The 23,427-nt window shown below is 42.7% G+C and overlaps 10 non-coding genes across 10 annotated transcripts; all 10 read right to left on the bottom strand.

The window, feature by feature from the left end:
- Positions 1-1,353: 1,353 nt before the first annotated feature.
- On the bottom strand, positions 1,354-1,425 carry TRNAE-CUC (transfer RNA glutamic acid (anticodon CUC)). The gene has a single exon. It is a non-coding gene; the product is annotated as a tRNA-Glu (tRNA).
- Positions 1,426-1,949: 524 nt separating this feature from the next.
- TRNAE-UUC (transfer RNA glutamic acid (anticodon UUC)) lies at positions 1,950-2,021 on the bottom strand. The gene has a single exon. It is a non-coding gene; the product is annotated as a tRNA-Glu (tRNA).
- An 833-nt stretch (positions 2,022-2,854) lies between these two features.
- Positions 2,855-2,926, bottom strand: TRNAE-UUC (transfer RNA glutamic acid (anticodon UUC)). Its single transcript has one exon. It is a non-coding gene; the product is annotated as a tRNA-Glu (tRNA).
- Positions 2,927-3,608: 682 nt separating this feature from the next.
- On the bottom strand, positions 3,609-3,680 carry TRNAE-UUC (transfer RNA glutamic acid (anticodon UUC)). Its single transcript has one exon. It is a non-coding gene; the product is annotated as a tRNA-Glu (tRNA).
- A 682-nt stretch (positions 3,681-4,362) lies between these two features.
- TRNAE-CUC (transfer RNA glutamic acid (anticodon CUC)) lies at positions 4,363-4,434 on the bottom strand. The gene has a single exon. It is a non-coding gene; the product is annotated as a tRNA-Glu (tRNA).
- Positions 4,435-6,342: 1,908 nt separating this feature from the next.
- TRNAE-CUC (transfer RNA glutamic acid (anticodon CUC)) lies at positions 6,343-6,414 on the bottom strand. Its single transcript has one exon. It is a non-coding gene; the product is annotated as a tRNA-Glu (tRNA).
- A 1,456-nt stretch (positions 6,415-7,870) lies between these two features.
- On the bottom strand, positions 7,871-7,942 carry TRNAE-CUC (transfer RNA glutamic acid (anticodon CUC)). Its single transcript has one exon. It is a non-coding gene; the product is annotated as a tRNA-Glu (tRNA).
- A 683-nt stretch (positions 7,943-8,625) lies between these two features.
- On the bottom strand, positions 8,626-8,697 carry TRNAE-CUC (transfer RNA glutamic acid (anticodon CUC)). Its single transcript has one exon. It is a non-coding gene; the product is annotated as a tRNA-Glu (tRNA).
- Positions 8,698-10,585: 1,888 nt separating this feature from the next.
- On the bottom strand, positions 10,586-10,657 carry TRNAE-UUC (transfer RNA glutamic acid (anticodon UUC)). Its single transcript has one exon. It is a non-coding gene; the product is annotated as a tRNA-Glu (tRNA).
- Positions 10,658-12,544: 1,887 nt separating this feature from the next.
- On the bottom strand, positions 12,545-12,616 carry TRNAE-UUC (transfer RNA glutamic acid (anticodon UUC)). Its single transcript has one exon. It is a non-coding gene; the product is annotated as a tRNA-Glu (tRNA).
- Between the last annotated feature and the right edge of the window lie 10,811 nt (positions 12,617-23,427).

The following is a 23,427-nucleotide window of genomic DNA, read 5'->3' as shown; positions in this document are numbered from 1 at the left end:
TAGACCATATCGCACTTGCTAAAACAAGTCTTAATTCTCTTCATAAACCGATATCCTTAAGTTTATTCTTGAAAAGCGGTACAAAAGCACTCGCTCCGATACCGGGAATCAAACCCGGGCCTCCTAAGTGAAAGCCAGATAGCCTAGCCACTAGATCATATCTGACTTGCTTAACCAAGTCTTAATTCTATTCGTAAACCTATGTCCTTAAGTCTATTTTTGAAATGCTTTACAAAACACTCGCTCCGATACCGGGAATCGAACGCTGGCCTTCTGGGTGAAAGCCAGATATCCTAGCAACTAGACCATATCGGACTTGCTTAACCAAGTCTTAATTCTATTCATAAACCTATGTCCTTAAGTCTATTCTTGAAAAGCGGTACAAAAATACTAGCTCCGATACCGGGAATCGAGCCCTGGCCTTCTGGGTGAAAGCCAGATATCCTAGCCTTCTGGGTGAAAGACAGATATCCTAGCCACTAGACCATATCGGACAGGTTGGAACAACCCTAAATATTATTCCTATAAATGTGTCTTTAAGTTTATTCTTCAAAAGCGGTATAAAAGCACTCGCTCCGATACCGGGAATCAAACCCGTGCCTCCTGGGTGAAAGCCAGATACCCTAGCCACTAGACCATATCGGACTTGCTTACCCAAGTCTTAATTCTATTCGTAAACCTATGTCCTTAAGTCTATTTTTGAAATGCTTTACAAAACACTCGCTCCGATACCGGGAATCGAACGCTGGCCTTCTGGGTGAAAGCCAGATATTCTAGCAACTAGACCATATTGGACTTGCTTAACCAAGTCTTAATTCTATTCATAAACCTATGTCCTTAAGTCTATTCTTGAAGCACTTTACAAAACACTCGCTCCGATACCGGGAATCGTACTCTCGCCTTCTGGGTGAGAGCCAGATATCCTAGCCACTAGACCATATCGGACTGGTTGGAACAACCCTAAATATTATTCCTATAAATGTGTCTTTAAGTTTATTCTTCAAAAGCGTTACAAAAGCACTCGCTCCGATACCGGGAATCGAACCCTGGCCTTCTGGGTGAAAGCCAGATATCCTAGCCTTCTGGGTGAAAGACAGATATCCTAGCCACTAGACCATATCGGACAGGTTGGAACAACCCTAAATATTATTCCTATAAATGTGTCTTTAAGTTTATTCTTCAAAAGCGTTACAAAAGCACTCGCTCCGATACCGGGAATCGAACCCTGGCCTTCTGGGTGAACGCCAGATATCCTAGCCACTAGACCATATCGGACTTGCTTAACCAAGTTTTAATTCTCTTCATAAACCTATGTCCTTAAGTCTATTTTTGAAATGCTTTACAAAACACTCGCTCCGATACCGGGAATCGAATCCTGGCCTTCTGGGTGAGAGCCAGATATCCTAGCCACTAGACCATATCGGACTGGTTGGAACAACCCTAAATATTATTCCTATAAATGTGTCTTTAAGTTTATTCTTTAAAAGCGGTACAAAATCACTCGCTCCGATACCGGGAATCGAACCCGTGCCTTCTGGGTGAAAGGCAGATATCCCAGCCACTAGACCATATCGCACTTGCTTAACCAAGTCTTAATTCTCATCATAAACCTATATCCTTAAGTCTATTTTTGAAATGCTTTACAAAACACTCGCTCCGATACCGGGAATCGAACCCGGGCCTTCTGTGTGAAAGCCAGATAACCCAGCCACTAGACCATATCGGACTTGCTTAACCAAGTCTTAATTCTATTCATAAACCTATGTCCTTAAGTCTATTTTTGAAATGCTTTACAAAACACTCGCTCCGATACCGGGAATCGAATCCTGGCCTTCTGGGTGAGAGCCAGGTATCCTACCCACTAGACCATATCTGACTTGCTCAACCAAGTCTTAATTCTATTCATACACCGTTAAGTCTATTCTTCAAAAGCGGTACAAAAGCACTCGCTCCGATACCGGGAATCGAACCCGGGCCTTCTGGGAGAAAGCCAGATATCCTAGCCACTAGACCATATCGGACTTGCTTAATCAAGTCTTAATTCCATTCATAAACCGATATCCTTAAGTCTATTCTTGAAAAGCGATACAAAAGTACTTGCTCCGATACCGCGAATCGAACCCTGGCCTTCGGGGTGAAAGCCAGATATCCTAGCCACTAGACCATATCGGACTTGCTTAACCAAGTCTTAATTCTATTCATAAACCTATGTCCTTAAGTCTATTTTTGAATTGCTTTACAAAACACTCGCTCCGATACTGGGAATCGAATCCTGGCCTTCTGGGTGAGAGCCAGATATCCTACCCACTCGACCATATCGGATTGGTTGGAACAACCCTAAATATTATTCCTATAAATGTGTCTTTAAGTTTATTCTTCAAAAGCGGTACAAAAGCACTCGCTCCATTACCGGGAATCGAACCCGGGCCTTCTGGGTGAAAGCCAGATATCCGAGCCACTAGACCATTTTGGACTTGCTTATCCAAGTCTTAATTATATTCATAGACCTATATCCTTAAGTCTATTCTTTAAATGCGGTACAAAAGCACTCGCTCCGATACCGGGAATCGTACTCTCGCCTTCTGGGTGAGAGCCAGATATCCTAGCCACTAGACCATATCGGACTGGTTGGAACAACCCTAAATATTATTCCTATAAATGTGTCTTTAAGTTTATTCTTCAAAAGCGGTACAAAAGCACTCGCTCCGATACCGGGATTCGAACCCAGGCCTTCTGGGAGAAAGCCAGATATCCTAGCCACTATACCATATCGGACTTGCTTAACCAAGTCTTAATTCTATTCATAAACCTATATCCTTAAGTCTATTCTTGAAAAGCGGTACAAAAGTACTCGCTCCGATACCGGGAATCGAACCCTGGCCTTCTGGGTGAAAGCCAGATATCCTAGCCACTAGACCATATCGGACTGGTTGGAACAACCCTAAATATTATTCCTATAAATGTGTCTTTAAGTTTATTCTTTAAAAGCGGTACCAAAGCACTCGCTCCGATACCGGGAATCGAACCCGGGCCTTCTGGGTGAAAGTTAGATATCCCAGCCACTAGACCATATCGCACTTGCTTAACCAAGTCTTAATTATATTCATAAACCTATATCCTTAAGTCTATTCTTGAAAAGCGGTACAAAAGTACTCGCTCCGATACCGGGAATCGAACCCTGGCCTTCTGGGTGAAAGCCAGATATCCTAGCAATTAGAACATTTCGGACTTGCTTAACCAAGTCTTAATTCTATTCATAAACCTATGTCCTTAAGTCTATTTTTGAAATGCTTTACAAAACACTCGCTCCGATACCGGGAATCGAATTCTGGCCTTCTGGGTGAAAGCCAGATATCCTAGCCACTCGACCATATCGGACTGGTTGGAACAACTCTAACTATTATTCCTATAAATGTGTCTTTAAGTTTATTCTTCAAAAGCGGTACAAAAGCACTCGCTCCATTACCGGGAATCGAACCCGGGCCTTCTGGGTGAAAGCCAGATATCCGAGCCACTAGACCATTTTGGACTTGCTTAACCAAGTCTTAATTATATTCATAGACCTATATTCTTAAGTCTATTCTTTAAATGCGGTACAAAAGTACTCGCTCCGATACCGGGAATCGAACCCTGGCCTTATGGGTGAAAGCCAGATATCCTAGCCACTAGACCATATCGGACTGGTTGGAACAACCCTAAATATTATTCCTATAAATGTGTCTTTAAGTTTATTCTTTAAAAGCGGTACAAAATCACTCGGTCCGATACCGGGAATCGAACCCGTGCCTTCTGGATGAAAGCCAGATATCCCAGCCACTAGACCATATCGCACTTGCTTAACCAAGTCTTAATTCTCATCATAAACCTATATCCTTAAGTCTATTCTTGAAAAGCGGTACAAAAGCACTCGCTCCGATACCGGGAATCGTACTCTAGCCTTCTGGGTGAAAGCCAGATATCCTAGCCACTAGACCACATCGGACAGGTTGGAACAACCCTAAATATTATTCCTATAAATGTGTCTTTAAGTTTATTCTTCAAAAGCGGTACAAAAGCACTCGCTCCATTACCGGGAATCGAACCCGGGCCTTCTGGGTGAAAGCCAGATATCCGAGCCACTAGACCATTTTGGACTTGCTTAACCAAGTCTTAATTATATTCATAGACCTATATTCTTAAGTCTATTCTTTAAATGCGGTACAAAAGTACTCGCTCCGATACCGGGAATCGAACCCTGGCCTTATGGGTGAAAGCCAGATATCCTAGCCACTAGACCATATTGGACTTGCTTAACCAAGTCTTAATTCTATTCATAAACCTATGTCCTTAAGTCTATTCTTGAAGTACTTTACAAAACACTCGCTCCGATACCGGGAATCGAATCCTGGCCTTCTGGGTGAGAGCCAGATATCCTAGCCACTAGACCATATCGGACTGGTTGGAACAACCCTAAATATTATTCCTATAAATGTGTCTTTAAGTTTATTCTTTAAAAGCGGTACAAAATCAATCGCTCCGATACCGGGAATCGAACCCGTGCCTTCTGGGTGAAAGCCAGATATCCCAGCCACTAGACCATATCGCACTTGCTTAACCAAGTCTTAATTCTCATCATAAACCTATATCCTTAAGTCTATTCTTGAAAAGCGGTACAAAAGCACTCGCTCCGATACCGGGAATCGTACTCTAGCCTTCTGGGTGAAAGCCAGATATCCTAGCCACTAGACCACATCGGACAGGTTGGAACAACCCTAAATATTATTCCTATAAATGTGTCTTTAAGTTTATTCTTCAAAAGCGGTATAAAAGCACTCGCTCCGATACCGGGAATCAAACCCGGGCCTCCTGGGTGAAAGCCAGATACCCTAGCCACTAGACCATATCGGACTTGCTTAACCAAGTCTTAATTCTATTCATAAACCTATGTCCTTAAGTCTATTTTTGAAATGCTTTACAAAACACTCGCTCCGATACCGGGAATCGAATCCTGGTCTTCTGGGTGAGAGCCAGAAATCCTACCCACTAGACCATATCTGACTTGCTCAACCAAGTCTTAATTCTACTCATACACCGTTAAGTCTATTCTTCAAAAGCGGTACAATAGCACTCGCTCCGATACCGGGAATCGAACCCGGTCCTTTTGGGAGAAAGCCATATATCCTAGCCACTAGACCATATCGAACTTGCTTAACCAAGTCTTAATACTATTCATAAACCTATGTCCTTAAGTCTATTTTTGAAATGCTTTACAAAATACTCGCTCCGATACCGGGAATAGAATTCTGGCCTTCTGGGTGAGAGCCAGATATCCTACCCACTCGACCATATCGGACTGGTTGTAACAACCCTAAATATTATTCCTATAAATGTGTCTTTAAGTTTATTCTTTAAAAGCGGTATCAAAGCACTCGCTCCGATACCGGGAATCGAACCCGGGCCTTCTGGGTGAAAGCCAGATATCCCAGCCACTAGACCATTACGCACTTGCTAAAAAAAGTCTTAATTCTCTTCATAAACCGATATCCTTAAGTCTATTCTTGAAAAGCGGTACAAAAGCACTCGCTCCGATACCGGGAATCAAACCCGGGCCTCCTGGGTGAAAGCCAGATACCCTAGCCACTAGACCATATCTGACTTGCTTAACCAAGTCTTAATTCTATTCGTAAACCTATGTCCTTAAGTCTATTTTTGAAATGCTTTACAAAACACTCGCTCCGATACCGGGAATCGAACGCTGGCCTTCTGGGTGAAAGCCAGATATCCTAGCAACTGAACCATATCGGACTTGCTTCACCAAGTCTTAATTCTATTCATAAACCTATGTCCTTAAGTCTATTCTTGAAAAGCGGTACAAAAATGCTAGCTCCGATACCGGGAATCGAACCCTGGCCTTCTGGGTGAAAGCCAGATATCCTAGCCTTCTGGGTGAAAGACAGATATCCTAGCCACTAGACCATATCGGACAGGTTGGAACAACCCTAAATATTATTCCTATAAATGTGTCTTTAAGTTTATTCTTCAAAAGCGGTATAAAAGCACTCGCTCCGATACCGGGAATCAAACCCGGGCCTCCTGGGTGAAAGCCAGATACCCTAGCCACTAGACCATATCGGACTTGCTTAACCAAGTCTTAATTCTATTTGTAAACCTATGTCCTTAAGTCTATTTTTGAAATGCTTTACAAAACACTCGCTCCGATACCGGGAATCGAACGCTGGCCTTCTGGGTGAAAGCCAGATATCCTAGCAACTAGACCATATTGGACTTGCTTAACCAAGTCTTAATTCTATTCATAAACCTATGTCCTTATGTCTATTCTTGAAGTAATTTACAAAACACTCGCTCCGATACCGGGAATCGAATCCTGGCCTTCTGGGTGAGAGCCAGATATCCTAGCCACTAGACCATATCGGACTGGTTGGAACAACCCTAAATATTATTCCTATAAATGTGTCTTTAAGTTTATTCTTTAAAAGCGGTACAAAATCACTCGCTCCGATACCGGGAATCGAACCCGTGCCTTCTGGGTGAAAGCCAGATATCCCAGCCACTAGACCATATCGCACTTGCTTAACCAAGTATTAATTGTCATCATAAACCTATATCCTTAAGTCTATTCTTGAAAAGCGGTACAAAAGCACTCGCTCCGATACCGGGAATCGTACTCTAGCCTTCTGGGTGAAAGCCAGATATCCTAGCCACTAGACCACATCGGACAGGTTGGAACAACCCTAAATATCATTCCTATAAATGTGTCTTTAAGTTTATTCTTCAAAAGCGGTACAAAAGCACTCGCTCCGATACCGGGAATCAAACCCGGGCCTCCTGGGTGAAAGCCAGATACCCTAGCCACTAGACCATATCGGACTTGCTTAACCAAGTCTTAATTCTATTCATAAACCTATGTCCTTAAGTCTATTTTTGAAATGCTTTACAAAACACTCGCTCCGATACCGGGAATCGAATCCTGGCCTTCTGGGTGAGAGCCAGGTATCCTACCCACTAGACCATATCTGACTTGCTCAACCAAGTCTTAATTCTATTCATACACCGTTAAGTCTATTCTTGAAAAGCGATACAAAACACTCGCTCCGATACCGGGAATCGAATCCTGGCCTTCTGGGTGAGAGCCAGATATCCTACCCACTCGACCATATCGGACTGGTTGGAACAACCCTAAATATTATTCCTATAAATGTGTCTTTAAGTTTATTCTTCAAAAGCGGTACAAAAGCACTCGCTCCATTACCGGGAATCGAACCCGGGCCTTCTGGGTGAAAGCCAGATATCCGAGCCACTAGACCATTTTGGACTTGCTTAACCAAGTCTTAATTATATTCATAGACCTATATCCTTAAGTCTATTCTTTAAATGCTTTACAAAACACTCGCTCCGATACCGGGAATCGAACGCTGGCCTTCTGGGTGAAAGCCAGATATCCTAGCAACTGAACCATATCGGACTTGCTTCACCAAGTCTTAATTCTATTCATAAACCTATGTCCTTAAGTCTATTCTTGAAAAGCGGTACAAAAATACTAGCTCCGATACCGGGAATCGAACCCTGGCCTTCTGGGTGAAAGCCAGATATCCTAGCCTTCTGGGTGAAAGACAGATATCCTAGCCACTAGACCATATCGGACAGGTTGGAACAACCCTAAATATTATTCCTATAAATGTGTCTTTAAGTTTATTCTTCAAAAGCGGTATAAAAGCACTCGCTCCGATACCGGTAATCAAACCCGGGCCTCCTGGGTGAAAGCCAGATACCCTAGCCACTAGACCATATCGGACTTGCTTAACCAAGTCTTAATTCTATTCGTAAACCTATGTCCTTAAGTCTTTTTTTGAAATGCTTTACAAAACACTCGCTCCGATACCGGGATTCGAACCCGGGCCTTCTGGGTGAGAGCCAGATATCCTAGCCACTAGACCATATCGGACTTGCTTAACCAAGTCTTAATTCTATTCATAAACCTATATCCTTAAGTCTATTCTTGAAAAGCGGTACAAAAGTACTCGCTCCGATACCGGGAATCGAACCCTGGCCTTCTGGGTAAAAGCCACATATCCTAGCCACTAGACCATATCGGACTGGTTGGAACAACCCTAAATATTATTCCTATAAATGTGTCTTTAAGTTTATTCTTTAAAAGCGGTACAAAATCACTCGCTCCGATACCGGGAATCGAACCCGGGCCTTCTGGGTGAAAGCCAGATATCCCAGCCACTAGACCATATCGCACTTGCTTAACCAAGTCTTAATTCTCATCATAAACCTATATCCTTAAGTCTATTCTTGAAAAGCGGTACAAAAGCACTCGCTCCGATACCGGGAATCGTACTCTAGCCTTCTGGGTGAAAGCCAGATATCCTAGCCACTAGACCACATCGGACAGGTTGGAACAACCCTAAATATTATTCCTATAAATGTGTCTATAAGTTTATTCTTCAAAAGCGGTACAAAAGCACTCGCTCCGATACCGGGATTCGAACGCTGGCCTTCTGGGTGAAAGCCAGATATCCTAGCAACTAGACCATATCAGACTTGCTTAACCAAGTCTTAATTCTATTCATAAACCTATGTCCTTAAGTCTATTCTTGAAAAGCGATACAAAAGTACTTGCTCCGATACCGGGAATCGAACCCTGGCCTTCTGGGTGAGAGCCAGATATCCTACCCACTCGACCATATCGGACTGGTTGGAACAACCCTAAATATTATTCCTATAAATGTGTCTTTAAGTTTATTCTTCAAAAGCGGTACAAAAGCACTCGCTCCGATACCGGGAATCAAACCCGGTTCTCCTGGGTGAAAGCCAGATACCCTAGCCACTAGACCATATCGGACTTGCTTAACCAGGTCTTAATTCTATTCGTAAACCTATGTCCTTAAGTCTATTTTTGAAATGCTTTACAAAACACTCGCTCCGATACCGGGAATCGAATCCTGGCCTTCTGGGTGAGAGCCAGATATCCTACCCACTCGACCATATCAGACTGGTTGGAACAACCCTAAATATTATTCCTATAAATGTGTCTATAAGTTTATTCTTCAAAAGCGGTACAAAAGCACTCGCTCCGATACCGGGAATCGAACGCTGGCCTTCTGGGTGAAAGCCAGATATCCTAGCAACTAGACCATATCAGACTTGCTTAACCAAGTCTTAATTCTATTCATAAACCTATGTCCTTAAGTCTATTCTTGAAAAGCGGTACAAAATCACTCGCTCCGATACCGGGAATCGAACCCGCGCCTTCTGGGTGAGAGCCAGATATCCTAGCCACTACACCATATCGGGCTGGTTTGAGCAACCCTAGATATTATTCCTATAAATGTGTCTTTAAATTTATTCTTGAAATGCGGTACAAACCACAGTCTCCGATACCGGGAATCGAACCCGGGCCTTCTGGGTGAAAGTTAGATATCCCAGCCACTAGACCATATCGCACTTTCTAAACCAAGTCTTAATTCTCTTCATAAACCGATATCCTTAAGTCTAATCTTGAAAAGCGGTACAAAAGCACTCGCTCCGATACCGGGAATCGTACTCTAGCCTTCTGGGTGAGAGCCAGATATCCTAGCCACTCGACCATATCGGACTGGTTGGAACAACCCTAAATATTATTCCTATAAATGTGTCTTTAAATTTATTCTTCAAAAGCGGTACAAAAGCACTCGCTCCGATACCGGGAATCAAACCCGGTTCTCCTGGGTGAAAGCCAGATACCCTAGCCACTAGACCATATCGCACTTGCTTAACCAAGTCTTAATTCTCATCATAAACCTATATCCTTAAGTCTATTCTTGAAAAGCGGTACAAAAGCACTCGCTCCGATAACGGGAATCGTACTCTAGCCTTCTGGGTGAAAGCCAGATATCCTAGCCACTAGACCACATCGGACAGGTTGGAACAACCCTAAATATTATTCCTATAAATGTGTCTATAAGTTTATTCTTCAAAAGCGGTACAAAAGCACTCGCTCCGATACCGGGAATCGAACGCTGGCCTTCTGGGTGAAAGCCAGATATCCTAGCAACTAGACCATATCAGACTTGCTTAACCAAGTCTTAATTCTATTCATAAACCTATGTCCTTAAGTCTATTCTTGAAAAGCGGTACAAAATCACTCGCTCCGATACCGGGAATCGAACCCGCGCCTTCTGGGTGAGAGCCAGATATCCTAGCCACTACACCATATCGGGCTGGTTTGAGCAACCCTAGATATTATTCCTATAAATGTGTCTTTAAATTTATTCTTGAAATGCGGTACAAACCACAGTCTCCGATACCGGGAATCGAACCCGGGCCTTCTGGGTGAAAGTTAGATATCCCAGCCACTAGACCATATCGCACTTTCTAAACCAAGTCTTAATTCTCTTCATAAACCGATATCCTTAAGTCTAATCTTGAAAAGCGGTACAAAAGCACTCGCTCCGATACCGGGAATCGTACTCTAGCCTTCTGGGTGAGAGCCAGATATCCTAGCCACTCGACCATATCGGACTGGTTGGAACAACCCTAAATATTATTCCTATAAATGTGTCTTTAAATTTATTCTTCAAAAGCGGTACAAAAGCACTCGCTCCGATACCGGGAATCGAACCCGGGCCTTCTGGGAGAAAGCCAGATATCCTAGCCACTAGACCATATCGGAATTGCTTAACCAAGTCTTAATTCTATTCATAAACCTATATCCTTAAGTCTATTCTTGAAAAGCGGTACAAAAGCACTCGCTCCGATATCGGGAAACGTACTCTCGCCTTCTGGGTGAGAGCCAGATATCCTAGCCACTAGACCATATCGGACTGGTTGGAACAACCCTAAATATTATTCCTATAAATGTGTCTTTAAGTTTATTCTTCAAAAGCGGTACAAAAGCACTCGCTCCGATGCCGGGATTCGAATCCGGGCCTTCTGGGAGAAAGCCAGATATCCTAGCCACTAGACCATATCGGACTGGTTGGAACAACCCTAAATATTATTCCTATAAATGTGTCTTTAAGTTTATTCTTCAAAAGCGGTACAAAAGCACCCGCTCCTATAACGGGATTCGAACCCGGGCCTTCTGGGAGAAAGTCAATTATCCTAGCCACTCGACCATTTCGGACTGGTTGGAACAACCCTAATTATTATTCCTATAAATGTGTCTTTAAGTTTATTCTTCAAAAGCGGTACAAAAGCACCCGCTCCATTACCGGGAATCGAACCCGGGTATTCTGGGAGAAAGCCAGATATCCTAGCCACTCGACCATTTCGGACTGGTTGGAACAACCCTAAATATTATTCCTATATGTGTCTTTAAGTTTATTCTTCAAAAGCGGTACAAAAGCACTCGCTCCGATACCGGGATTCGAACCCGGGTATTCTGGGTGAAAGCCAGATACCCTAGCCACTAGATCATATCGGGCTTGCTTAACCAAGTCGCAATTCTTTTCATAAACCTATATCCTTAAGTCTATTTTTCAAATGCTTTACAAAACACTCGCTCCGATACCGGGAATCGAACCCTGGCCTTCTGGGTGAAAGCCAGATATCCTAGCCACTAGACCATTTTGGACTTGCTTAACCAAGTCTTAATTATATTCATAGACCTATATCCTTAAGTCTATTCTTTAAATGCGGTACAAAGCACTCGCTCCGATACCGGGAATCGTACTCTCGCCTTCTGGGTGAGAGCCAGATACCCTAGCCACTAGACCATATCGGACTGGTTGGAACAACCCTAAATATTATTTCTATAAATGTGTCTTTAAGTTTATTCTTCAAAAGCGGTACAAAAGCACCCGCTCCTATAACGGGATTCGAACCCGGGCCTTCTGGGAGAAAGTCAGATATCCTAGCCACTCGACCATTTCGGACTGGGTGGAACAACCCTAAATATTATTCCTATAAATGTGTCTTTAAGTTTATTCTTCAAAAGCGGTACAAAAGCACCCACTCCTATAACGGGATTCGCACCCGGGCCTTCTGGGAGAAAGCCATATATCCTAGCCACTCGACCATTTCAGACTGGTTGGAACAACCCTAAATATTATTCCTATAAATGTGTCTTTAAGTTTATTCTTCAAAAACGGTACAAAAGCACTCGCTCCATTACCGGGAATCGAACCCGGGTATTCTGGGAGAAAGCCAGATATCCTAGCCACTCGACCATTTCGGACTGGTTGGAACAACCCTAAATATTATTCCTATAAATGTGTCTTTAAGTTTATTCTTCAAAAACGGTACAAAAGCACTCGCTCCGATACCGTGAATCGTACTCTCGCCTTCTGGGTGAAAGCCAGGTATCCTAGTCACTACACCCTATCGGACTTGCTTAAACAAGTCTTAATTCTATTCATAAACCTATATCCTTAAGTCTATACTTGAAAAGCGGTACAAAATCACTCGTTCCGATACCGGGATTCGAACCCGGGCCTTCTGGGAGAAAGCCAGATATCCTAGCCACTATACCATATCGGACTGGTTGGAACAACCCTAAATAATATTCCTATAAATGTGTCTTTAAGTTTATTCTTCAAAAGCGGTACAAAAACACTCGCTCCGGTACCGGGAATCGAACCCGGGCCTTCTGGGAGAAAGCCAGATATCCTAGCCACTAGACCATATCGGACTTGCTTAACCAAGTCTTAATTCTATTCATAAACCTATATCCTTAAGTCTATTCTTGAAAAGCGGTACAAGAGCACTCGCTCCGATACCGGGAAACGTACTCTCGAATTCTGGGTGAGAGCCAGATATCCTGGCCACTAGACCATATCGGACTGGTTGGAACAACCCTAATATTCCTATAAATGTGTCTTTAAGTTTATTCTTCAAAAACGGTAAAAAAGCACTCGCTCCATTACCGGGAATCGAACCCGGGTATTCTGGGAGAAAGCCAGATATCCTAGCCACTCGACCATTCCGGACTGGTTGGCACAACCCTAAATATTATTCCTATAAATGTGTCTTTAAGTTTATTCTTCAAAAACGGTACAAAAGCACTCGCTCCATTACCGGGAATCGAACCCGGGTATTCTGGGAGAAAGCCAGATATCCTAGCCGCTCGACCATTTCGGACTGGTTGGAGCAACCCTAAACATTATTCCTATAAATGTGTCTTTAAGTTTATTCTTCAAAAACGGTACAAAAGCACTCGCTCCATTACCGGGAATCGAACCCTAGCCTTCTGGGTGAAAGCCAGATATCCTAGCCACTAGACCATTTTGGACTTGCTTAACCAAGTCTTAATTATATTCATAGACCTATATCCTTAAGTCTATTCTTTAAATGCGGTACAAAAGCACTCGCTCCGATACCGGGAATCGTACTCTCGCCTTCTGGGTGAGAGCCAGATACCCTAGCCACTAGACCATATCGGACTGGTTGGAACAACCCTAAATATTATTTCTATAAATGTGTCTTTAAGTTTATTCTTCAAAAGCGGTACAAAAGCACCCGCTCCTATAACGGGATTCGAACCCGGGCCTGCTGGGAGAAAGTCAGATATCCTAGCCACTCGACCATTTCGGACTGGTTGGAACAACCCTAAATATTATTCCTATAAATGTGTCTTTAAGTTTATTCTTCAAAAGCGGTACAAAAGCACCCGCTCCTATAACGGGATTCGAACCCGGGCCTTCTGGGAGAAAGCCAGATATCCTAGCCACCCGACCATTTCGGACTGGTTGGAACAACCCTAAACATTATTCCTATAAATGTGTCTTTAAGTTTATTCTTCAAAAACGGTACAAAAGCACTCGCTCCATTACCGGGAATCGAACCCGGGTATTCTGGGAGAAAGCCAGATATCCTAGCCACTCGACCATATCGGGCTGGTTTGAGCAACCCTAGATATTATTCCTATAAATGTGTCTTTAAATTTATTCTTGAAATGCGGTACAAACCACAGTCTCCGATACCGGGAATCGAAAACGGGCCTTCTGTGTGAAAGCCAGGTATCCTAGTCACTAGACCCTATCGGACTTGCTCAAACAAGTCTTATTTCTATTCATAAACCTATATCCTTAAGTCTATTTTTGAAATGCTTGACAAAAGTACTTGCTCCGACACTGGGAATCGAACCCGGGCCTTCTCTGTGAAAGCCAGATATCCTAGCCAATAGACCATATCGGACTTGTTTAAACAAGTCTTAATTCTATTCATAAACCTATATCCTTAAGTATATTCTTTAAATGCGGTACAAAAGCACTCGCTCCGATACCGGGAATCGAACCCGGGCCTTCTGGGTGAAAGCCAGGTATCCTAGCCACTAGGCCATATCATACTTGCTCAACCGAGTCTTAATTCTATTCATTAACCTATAACCTTAAGTCTATTCTTGAAAAGCGGTACAAAATCACTCGCTCCGATACCGGGAATCTAACCCGCGCCTTCTGGGCGAGAGCCAGATACCCTAACCACTAGAACATATCGGCCTTGCTTAACCAAGTCTTAATTCTTTTCATAAACCTATATCCTAAAGTCTATTCTTGAAATGCGGTACAAAAGTACTCGCTGCGATACCAGGAATCGAACCGGTATTCTGGGTGAAAGCCAGATATCCTATTCACTAGACCATGTCGGACTTGCTTAACCAAGTCTTAATTCTATTCATAAACCTGTATCCTTAAGTCTGTTCTTTAAATGCGGGCAAAAGCACTCGCTCCGATACCGGGAATCGAACCCGGGCCTTCTGGGTAAAAGGCAGGTATCCTAGCCACTAGACCATATCGGACTGGTTTGAGCAACCCTAGATATTATTGCTATAAATGTGTCTTTAAATGTATTCTTGAAAAGCGGTACAAACCACAGTCTCCGATACCAGGAATCGAACCCGGGCCTTCTGGGAGAAAGCCAGGTATCCTAGTCACTAGACCATATCGGACTTGCTTAACCAAGTCTTAATTCTATTCATAAACCTATATCCTTAAATCTATTCTTGAAAGGCATTACAAAAGCACTCGCTCCGATACCAGGAATCGAACCCGGGCCTTCTGGGTGTAAGTCAGGTATCCTAGGCACTATACAATATCGTACTTGCTCAACCGGGTCTTAATTCTACTCATAAACCTATATCCTTAAGTCTATTCTTGAAAAGCGGTACAAAAGCACTCGCTCCGATACCGGGAATCGAACCCGGGTATTATGGGTGAAAGCCAGGTAACGTAGCAACTAGACCATATCGTACTTGATCAACGAAGTCTTAATTCTTTACATAAACCTATATCGTAAAATTTATTCTTGAAATGCGGTACAAAAGTACTCGTTCCGATACCGGGAATCGAACCCGTGCCTTCTGGGTAAGAGGCAGGTATCCTAGCCACTAGGATATATCGTACTTGCTCAACCAAGTCTTAATTCTATTCATAAACCTATAACCTTAAGTCTATTCTTGAAAAGCGGTACAAAATCACTCGCTCCGATACCGGGAATCGAACCCGCGCCTTCTGGGTGAGAGCCAGATATCCTAGCCACTACACCATATCGGGCTGGTTTGAGCAACCCTAGATATTATTCCTATAAATGTGTCTTTAAATTTATTCTTGAAATGCGGTACAAACCACAGTCTCCGATACCGGGAATCGAACCCGGGCCTTCTGTGTGAAAGCCAGGTATCCTAGTCACTAGACCCTATCGGACTTGCTCAAAAAAGTCTTAATTCTATTCATAAACCTATATCCTTAAGTCTAGTTTTGAAATGCTTGACAAAAGTACTCGCTCCGACACTGGGAATCGAACCCGGGCCTTCTCTGTGAAAGCCAGATATCCAAGCCAATAGACCATATCGGACTTGTTTAAACAAGTCTTAATTCTATTCATAAACCTATATCCTTAAGTCTATTCTTTAAATGCGGTACAAAAGCACTCGCTCCGATACCGGGAATCGAACCCGGGTATTCTGTGTGAAAGCCAGGTATCCTTGTTACTAGACCATATCGGACTTGCTCAAACAAGTCTTAATTCTATTCATAAACCTATATCCTAAAGTCTATTCTTGAAATGCGGTACAAAAGTACTCGCTCCGATACCAGGAATCGAACCGGTATTCTGGGTGAAAGCCAGATATCCTATTCACTAGACCAAGTCGGACTTGCTTAACCAAGTCTTAATTCTATTCATAAACCTGTATCCTTAAGTCTGTTCTTTAAATGCGGGCAAAAGCACTCGCTCCGATACCGGGAATCGAACCCGGGCCTTCTGGGTAAAAGCCAGGTATCTTCGCCACTAGACCATATCGGACTGGTTTGAGCAACCCTTGATATTATTGCTATAAATGTGTCTTTAAATTTATTCTTGAAAAGCGGTACAAACCACAGTCTCCGATACCAGGAATCGAACCCGGGCCTTCTGGGTGTAAGTCAGGTATCCTAGGCACTATACAATATCGTACTTGTTCAACCAAGTCTTAATTCTTCTCATAAACCTATATCCTTAAGTCTATTCTTGAAAAGCGGTACAAAACCACTCGCTCCGATACCGGGAATCGAACCCGGGTATTATGGGTGATAGCCAGGTAACCTAGCAACTAGACCATATCGTACTTGCTCAACCAAGTCTTAATTCTTTACATAAACCTATATCCTAAAATTTATTCTTGAAATGCGGTACAAAAGTACTCGTTCCGATACCGGGAATCGAACCCGGGCCTTCTGGGTAATAGGCAGGTATCCTAGCCACAAGACCATATCGGACTACCTCAACCTAATCTTAATTCTATTCATAAACCTATATCCTTAAGTCTATTCTTGAAAAGCGGTACAAAAGCACTCGCTCCGATACCGGGAATCGAACCCGGGCCTTCTGGGTGAAAGCCAGGTATCCTAGCCAATAGACTATATCGTACTTGCTCAACCAAGTCTTAATTCTATTCATAAACCTATATCCTTAAGTCTATTCTTGAAAAGCGGTACAAAAGCACTCGCTCCGATACCGGGAAGCGAACTTGACCCTTCTGGGTGAGAGCGAGATATCCTAGCCACTAGACCCTATCGGACTGGTTGGAACAACTCTAAATATTATTCCTATAAATGTGTCTTTAAGTTTATTCTTCAAAAGCGGTACAAAAGCACTCGATCCGATACCAGGAATCGAACCACGGCCTTCTGGGTGAAAGCCAGATATCCTAGCCACTAGACCATTTTGGACTTGCTTAACCAAGTCTTAATTCTATTCATAGACCTTTTTTGTTTGTGTGTGGGGTTAACTTAAGTAAGAGCCGACATTGACAAACATAATGATTGTAATTTAAAATCAATTTATTAATGACTACATTAAACGTTAAACTTATACAATGTAAACGAACTAATCGCCGTCACGGCGCGCGTAGGGATGCTCTTGTTCTAGCCTCTCTTATCATATATATACAACTTTTGGCCTATTCTTTATCTTGCGTTGTTACATAAAACACTATGTCAACTACTTTTTTATGTACACAACAATATCCCCTTTTTTAAAGACCTAATCTATCGGGTGGTTTAATTCGTCGGCCGGAAGTTCGTCTGACTTGAGCTGAGTGATTTCCTTGAATGTCGTTATCGTTGGTAAGGGTAGATCCGGCATGTGCTGAGGGTTCTTAGGTCGATGATTTAGATTTGGCTTTGGACGTCGCTTCAACAGGAATTGGAATGACGTTGGAGGTAAAAGGTTCTGGCTGCAAGGTTTGATCAGTCGACTCGAGGATGACTTGTTCAGCAGTTTGCCTTTGGGTCGTGCCTCCTGATTCGTTGATTGTAGGTTCCGGAAAATCCAAAGGATAGATTTATGGTTCAAGCTCGGGATCAGTTTCCGGTTTATCGCTGTTAGATGAACGTCCTCGTAGCTGGTTTGAGTGCTTTCGCAATGTCCCGTTTTCGGAGTTGACCTCGTACATCGTATTGCCCAGTCGTTTAGTAACTAGTGCTGGAAGCCATGTGGTTTTTCTTGATTGATTATGAACGTTGGCATAGACTGCATCTCCTATATCGAACGATCGATGGTGCGGTTGCTTTTCATGTGACGTCTGAACTTCTTGTGTAGATAAATTTTTCGGATGAAGTAGGTCTAGTCTTGTTGTGATATTCCTCCCGAAAAGTAGTTCAGACGGTGACTTTCCAGAATTCAGTGGAGTGCGTCTATAGTTGATTAGGATTCGTGCCAAACGTTGTGCTAGGGTTCCTTTTCTGTAAGTGTCGAAGCCATGATTTAAGACGTTGATTTCTTCGGTTGTTAGTCCGGGGTTCTTTTTAAGTGACGTTTTGATTATTCTGACGCTCCTCTCCGCTTGTCCATTTGAAGCTGGGTGGTATGGTGCGATCGTAAGATGTTTTATACCATTCTGAGACGTGAATAATTTAAATTAATCGCTTGTGAAAGACGTGGCGTTGTCGCTGGCCAGTGTCTTCATTATCCCGTATCTAGCAACGTGGTCTCTTAGTGCTGTGATTGAAGATTCAGATGAGGTGTTGTTCCTTATGTAGACTTCGATCCATTTAGTGTGTGCGTCGACGATGATAAATAAGTATTTTCCATCAAGAGGACCGGCATAGTCAATATGAGTTCTTTCCCAAGCTTCATTGGTGATTGGCCAAGGATTGTAGTTTCGTGGTGGCATGGCTGCGTTTTCATTACACGTTTTGCAATTCCTCGCCAATTCTTCAATTTGCTGGTCAATTTTTCGCCACCACACGGTTGTGCGGGCTTTATTTTTCATACGAACGATGCCGTCATGCGTCGTGTGAAGTTCTTGCAATATTGCAGGCTGCAAACGTTTTGGTACAACGGCTCTTGATCCAGTTATGACTATATCGTGCGCAATGGATAGTTCGTCTCTTTTCTTGAAAAAGGGCGTTAATTCGGGCTCAATTTCTGATTTCGACGGCCATCCATGGAGTAAATATCCCATGACTGTCTGTAGAGTCGGGTCTTGAGATGTTGCTTTCATCATCGTGGTAGTGGTAATTGGTTGGTTGTTCAAATCTTCAAGTAGTAGCACATATTCTTGAGGTTGAGATGTAATGAAATCGTCGGTTATCAATGGTAAACGACTGATGGCGTCTGCGTTCGAGTTCAATATCCCTTTTTTGTATACGATCTTGTAATTGTGTGATGATAGGAGAAGTGCCCATCGTTGGAGTCTGGAAGCGGCCATCGGTGATATAGGTTTTTTCTCTGATAAGATTGATACCAATAGTTGATGATCCGTGAGAAGAGTAAATGTCCGTCCGAGTAGATAATCTCTGAATTTGGACACTCCATAGACTAGTGCGAGGGCTTCTTTTTCTATCTGGGGATATTTCTTTTCCGCCGTGGTGAGAGTCCTTGATGAAAAAGCAATCGGTCTCTCTACACCGTCGATTATGTGCGATATGACTGCTCCGATTCCGACAGGTGACGCGTCGCAGGCGAGTAGAACGTCCTTTGTTGTGTCGAAATGCGTTAGTACATTGGAGTTTTTAAGAGCAAGCTTGGCTGTTTTCATCACTCTTTCTTGATCGTCTCCCCAAGACCATGCTACGGATTTCTTCAGAAGGTGGTATAATGGTGACAGCAGCGTCGAATTATTCGGTATGAACTTCGAGTAATAATTGAACAATCCCAGGAACGAGCGTAGGTCGTCGGCGTTCTTTGGGGACGGCGCTTCCATTATGGCCTTCAATTTTCCTCTTGCGGGTGAAGTCCGTGTTGATCAAGTCTGTTGCCCAGAAAGTCCAGTTCGGGTACCATGAATAGACACTTGTCCCTGCGTAGGCGTAGGTTAGCGTTTTCTAGTGTTGTTAGTACTTGATCTATTCTTTTTAAGCAGTCTTGGTCGTCTCTTCCACCGATGAGTGTGTCGTCCTGGAACGGGCAAACACCATCATGCTTGGCAAGTAATATTTCCATTTGCTTCTGGAATATAGCGCTGGCTGATGAAACTCCGAAAGGTAGGCGTTTGTAGGCGTATAATCCTTTCGGCGTGTTGACGACTACCAGTTTCTTTGATTCTTCATCCGGGGCTAACTGGTTGTATGCGTCGCGCATATCTAGTCTTGCGAAAACTTTGCATCCAGCCATTTTGGCAAAGACATCTTCAGCCTTGGGTAATGGATAAACTTCCGTGTCGATCATCAGGTTCGCTGTGATCTTGTAGTCGCCGCATATCCGCACTGTTTTATTAGGTTTCAGTACTGGTACTATTGGTGTGGCAAAGTTGGAATGAGGAATTGGTTCAATGATCCCCATTTTCTCCAGTCTATCCAGTTCCTCGTTGACCTTGTCCTTCAGCGCGTATGGTACGCTTCTGGCTTTGTAGAACTTGGGTGTGATTCCGGCTTTAGTGTGTAGATGTACCTTGACGTCTTTCAGACAACCCATGGTGTCTGAGAATAGCTTCTTTTGTTTGTCCAGGATTGCCGTTACTTCAGGATTATTTCTATTAATATGGTTGACGTGGAGAGCTTGAAATGCAGGGTCTTCAATTCGTAGTGAAGAGTAAATCCATGATCGACCGCAAATGGTGGGTCTGTTGTCACTGGCAATTCATAGTGATAGCATTGCTGATCGTCCAGAAAAGTTTACGTGGACTGTGGTTTGTCCAAGGATGGTTACAGGGTCCCCGTTGTAGGCGATAAGCGTTCTTTCCGTGAAAGGTTCTATGTCTTCCGGTGTGGATATGGTTTTGAATTTGTCCATGGGCATAATGGAATATGCGGATCCGGTATCGTATTCCATATGCGTGGTTTGGCCATTGATTTCGCATGCGATGATCGTTGGTTTCGGAGGTTTTTCGTGTTTCGAGCAGGCTCCATCGGTTTTCAGGTGGAAGACTTCGTATCCATAGTGTTCCTGATGGTTTTTGCCAGCGTCTGTCGAAAATTGCATTGGTTCTTCCGAGGTGATCAAATTCGTGTTGTGACGTTGTTGTCTGGAAATCGTTCTCTCGGCGAGGCGTGCTCTGGCGATGTGGCCATTTTTGTTACACTTTAAACACGTAGCATTGAGGTATGGACAACTTGACGGTATGTGGTTGGAGTCCTTGCAACGAATACAGCTACGTTGATGTGTAAGATCCGGTTTCCTCGCTGGTGGATTGAACGTGGGATTTTGAGACTTCGCTTGTGACGATTTAGCGTGAGATCTGCGTCTACGGTTGTGTATTGCGTTGACTACTGTTGAGCTGGCGTTAGGGCCTTGCTTCAATTCTCTGGAGTTTCGGGCAGCGGTTTCCATGGAGATTGCCGTGGTCGTTGCTATTTCCAGGGTTATGTCCTTTATAGTAATCAGTCGCTCGTAGATTTGTTGGTTATTGATTCCGAATATCAATCGATCACGTATCATTGTTTCCAGGTCTTTAAATTTACAAAACTCACTCATCTTTCGTAGCTCTGTGATGTACGTGGCAATGGTTTCTCCGGGATGACGTGATCTGCTGTAGAATTTTTCCCTCTCTGCGATTTCAGTCGGAATGGGGTTGTAGAAATTTTTCAACGTGTCCAAAACTGTCGCGTAAGTACAAGCGGCATCCTGTGGTGTGACTGGATTCAGGATACTTCGAAGAGTCGTGTATACTGTAGAGCCAACGCAAGTAAGTAAGTGTGTTTTCTTCTTATCTTGGTCCGTGATGCCCATAGTTTGGAAAAAGAATTCCAGCCGTTCCGCGTAAATAGTCCAAGTGTCCAGATTTTCATCGAAAGGGTCAAATAGTCGACCAGAAGCCATGTCGTTTGTGTGCGAACTGCTCCCGATGTAACCGAAAAGATGAGTCTAACGTCAACGTCCGCGTGTTTTTTAAAAGTTCGTAGTGTCCGTCGCCAATTTTTGTATTTGAGTGTGGGGTTAACTTAAGTAAGAGCCGACATTGACAAACATAATGATTGTAATTTAAAATCAATTTATTAATGACTACATTAAACGTTAAACTTATACAATGTAAACGAACTAATCACCGTCACGGCGCGCGTAGGAACGTCCTTGTTCTAGCCTCTCTTATCATATATATACAACTTTTGGCCTATTCTTTATCTTGCGTTGTTACATAAAAAACTATGTCAACTACTTTTTTATGTACACAACAGATCAATATGCCCAATGTCTACGAAAAATAAGTACTTTCGTTATACTGTTGCATGTATTATAAATATTAAAACTTTTGATGTCCATGGTGTTTTTAAGAGCCAAAAATCAAATATAACATATGTATTTCAGTATCTTCTAGTTGACAAAAACATGTAAAATTGTACATTTATTTCGATACCAGGACACCAGGAAAAAGAGAACGCTGAATTTACCGAACCAACTACAAAGCAGAGTAGAAATTCTCTCTTCTATCGTGGCACATCTAGATGCATAAAGCGAAGAAAGGAAAGCGCAGGAACATTTTTTGGTTGGAAAAGGTAAGTTACCATTCTCAAAAGCACTGATTTCAAAAGAATATTTCATTAGTTCCAGCAGAGAAGCAAACAACACCTCGTGCCAAGAAGCACCGTTAGAGGCAGCGCGAATTGGCTAGCCTCCCAGGTGTAGTGAACTCGGGCTGCGTCTGGTGTTGTCTCTTGTCGCGAGGGTGACTTCGTTTCTCTGCCTGTAGTTAATAGAATGGTCTTATCTAAATATAAAAGTGTAATTACGTACCTTTTATTTATAAATCAAGTTGAAAGCGATAAAATATAAAAGAAATTTAATTAATATAAAATTGAAGAAAAAACTTGAATAAGTTATTCAATCTAAAAATCAATTTAGTGTGATTATGAAATACTGCATAAATAGGATCAGAAATATATTACCTTACACGAAGTTCACTTCAATAATGGTTAGTACCGTGGACATCTATGAAGAGAAAACCCGAAAAAAAACTTTGCAAGATTGAAGAGGCGTGAATTTTGTCCCCCTCCTAACGCACGCTAGTCGCGAAGAGAAAAATTTTTCCTCTCGAGAGAGAACTGTGATAAATGGCCACTGCCAAGATAATCTGACGTTTCCTAGAAACGGCGGGATTCAACTGTATTTCGCGCAAGTGAGAGGCCGCTGCATAAGATATAACCATGATACGATTGTAAAAAAAGCACATTTTTCTCACTACGGGACGCTAAAGTTTTTATTTTCACCTCTCTGCCTCGCTGTTCGGGAGGAACGGTACCGTTTCTAGCCTGTAAAAATACTTCATAGTTGATGGCCGGCGCGATGTAGGGAGAAGTGAACATCGTGTAAAGTAATATATATCTGATAGGATACATAAAAACATGCACCACACCAAACTAAAGTGTTGGCTATCATTTGTTATTGTCGAATTATTCACACAAAAGATGTTATCATGATTTTTAATTTCTTAAAATTACATACATATGTTTTATTATAATATAAATATAGTGCTATAGTTATGGCTAAATAATTTTACAATGGTATAACCATTAGTTGACTTGGTTCAACCCAAGGTTTATTGTTAATATTTTAGGTGTACCATGGCACCCAAATGCTAGAGAGTGG

Source organism: Phalangium opilio, unplaced genomic scaffold, assembly GCF_054372755.1.
Source record: "Phalangium opilio isolate 3A_F unplaced genomic scaffold, DU_Popi_V2 ptg000098l_1, whole genome shotgun sequence".
Classification (NCBI taxonomy): domain Eukaryota; kingdom Metazoa; phylum Arthropoda; class Arachnida; order Opiliones; family Phalangiidae; genus Phalangium; species Phalangium opilio.
This window is presented reverse-complemented; position numbering and strand designations above follow the sequence as displayed.